The sequence below is a fragment of the Triticum urartu genome, chromosome 1A (genome assembly GCF_056163025.1).
Source record: "Triticum urartu cultivar PI428250 chromosome 1A, HENAU_Tu73, whole genome shotgun sequence".
Taxonomy (NCBI): domain Eukaryota; kingdom Viridiplantae; phylum Streptophyta; class Magnoliopsida; order Poales; family Poaceae; genus Triticum; species Triticum urartu.
The window spans coordinates 376341535-376344205 of record NC_141873.1 but is presented as its reverse complement, the minus strand read 5'-3'; positions in this window follow the sequence as shown (position 1 = coordinate 376344205).

Genomic DNA, 2671 nt, shown 5'->3' with positions numbered 1-2671 from the left:
TCGTCCACCGCGCCACGCCGCCACCGTCTACCCTCCTAGATCTGCTTCCACGCCGCCGACAGCCATCGCTACCGTAGCACCGTCAAATTCTCAGCAGATGCGTACACGGCGCCGCACCAGAGGTGGTACTCTTTCGTATCTGCACAACTTATTTATCACAGCAAGAAAATAGATCGCCACTGCTTTACTCTGATTTCTTGTCTTGGTTGCGAAGTTGCCTTTGTCTGGTTTGCACCTTCAGATCCGCCATGGCACGCTCAACACCATACTCGCAATGCTCATGGTTTTCCCCTTTTATATTCCACACTAGTTAAATCACAGTAGACTAAATTTCAAAATTGGGTCAGTCGATTTTTCAGAGCTCGCCGGAGTTCGCCGGTGCGATTGAAGGGGCTCGGGTGGGGACGGTGGTTTTGGGGGGCGGTGGTGGGGCCTCGTCAAACGAAGAAAACTCGATGCGGGTGGGGGCGGGGGTGGGGGTGGCGGAGGAACACAGACGATGGGGCCGGTGGTTCGGCCGGCGGACCGTGCGGTGTTCTGTATGGGAAGCACAGTATGTTCCTTGTCAGGAAGGGGAGCAGGGACATTTGCAGTCTAACAGCTGATAGAGCTGGCCTGTACGTGATCGATAGGCTTTCAATTACTAGCGGCAATACAACACCGTAATTTCCAGCTAGTTCCACTTTCCCGATTTATATATCCTGGTTATGGTGTACCCCTGTTATGTACACTATGATCTGCCTAGTTGTTGTGTGCTCTTGTTATCATGGTTTGGCAATAAACTCTCTATACAGTATATTATGAACCTATCATCTGCCAGCTATCCTTACTTCTGGAGCCTATTTTTTTGTGTACTTGTGCCAGATTATATAAATGCATGCACCATATTACAGCACACATGAGCTCTCTCATCAGAATCCAGTGATAGCACACAAGTGTTTACAGGGGCGCCCCTATATTAGAATATCATCTGCATTACAAAGATAATCTCACAACTATTTATGTTTTCATGGTTCTTAGATATCATACGCAATTACAGTGAATATCAGAATCCGCGCATCAGAAGAATATTATGGAACACTGCAATGACTTACAAAATTGGCACCAAAGCATTGAGTGCCATTTTGGAAGCAATGAAACTCGTACGCCCCCACCTGTTGATTCTTGTTCAGAATATCATCCTAATGACTATTCTAACCTCGAGGAGTCAAAGGCAGATGGCCTGTCCTGTTCACCCATCAAGGTGCCTGTTCTAATTTGGCAAGGTTTTATTGATTACGCGTATCTTGCATATGTTGTCTTGCATTTCTTCTACTTTTTTGCACCGCCATCTGCTTAGTTTACTCATCATATATGTCGAGATGCCATGCCCATCCATTATCAATACATATTCCATCTGTCATCGTACCATGTTTTCCACTCAAATGCTTTCATTAGTGTAGAATATATCCAATGCCAATGTTTTTATCAATTGTTCGCTCCAAATTATTTGATCTGTATGAATGGTTACATTAGTGTAGAATATATCCAATGCCAATGTTTTTTAGCTCTGCATTGTTCTTGTAAGTACATGCTGCCCTTTATCAGTGTACTTATAATGATAGGTAGGTGTTCATGTACCATCACTCTGCAACTTATTTTCCTTTGCCCTCCATTTTCTACACATCAGATCTATATTTACTCTTACCATAAGTTTGGTACTGAAGAAGTTTAGTTGTGCATTGCTCTTGGCTGTACCTTTTGCCTGTATCGCTGCACTTACATTTATAGCTACTTGGTTACGTAGCATCACTCTTCATCTTATCTTAAATATTCTCCATTTTTCGTATATTATCACATCTATATTTACTCTTAACAAAATGTAGAATAAAGGCAATGCTTTTGAAAAAGATTCTATGGTAAACTTCTTGAATTGCCCCCCCCCCATCAGCATGGACAAGACCTTTATAGAGCCTGTCTTCACCAATAATGTAAGTTTGTCCATCTCAAGCCTTCAAACTTTGTTGTATATATTTGGTTAGGCATGACTGCAACAGCTGTTTATTTTTGGTGTTTGCATCAAATTGCTTGTTTAAAGTTTATTATATGTAGTTCATAAACAAAAGTTCGTCCTTTCTCAATTTAAGTTTTCAGTTATACAACCAAGTTCCTTCTTCATACCATGTAAATTAAACTATACAAAGCAAGTGATCTTCTTTTGCACTGCATGTATGCTTCTGTTCTTCATCTGTAATCTAGTGGTGTGGTGAACCTACCCACTACAGCACAATGTCATATTCTGCAATGTCTTAACTATGAACAATGTCATATCATTCTACTATTATTTAAACCGTCTCTTTATTTGCCAATCTGAAATGGTATAAATTCACAGCACACTAACCATTGATACTTATGAGTTCTTGATCTGTAATCCAGTGGTGTCGTGAAGCTGCCAACTCCTTCACAATGTCATTTCCTGCCATGTCTTGACCTGAACAATACCATATTGTGTTAATGCAAATTTAAACTGTGTCACTTTATTCGTCAGTAAGAAATGTGATGAATTGTCAGCACTGATACTTTTATGTGCAAAACCTGTCATCTGTCTGCTTGTTTATCTTTCAGAGTGAGGAAGATATAAGTGTTGAACAAGCGCAGTCTCATCATCTTGCTCAGCTGCTTGCGCTGTAGC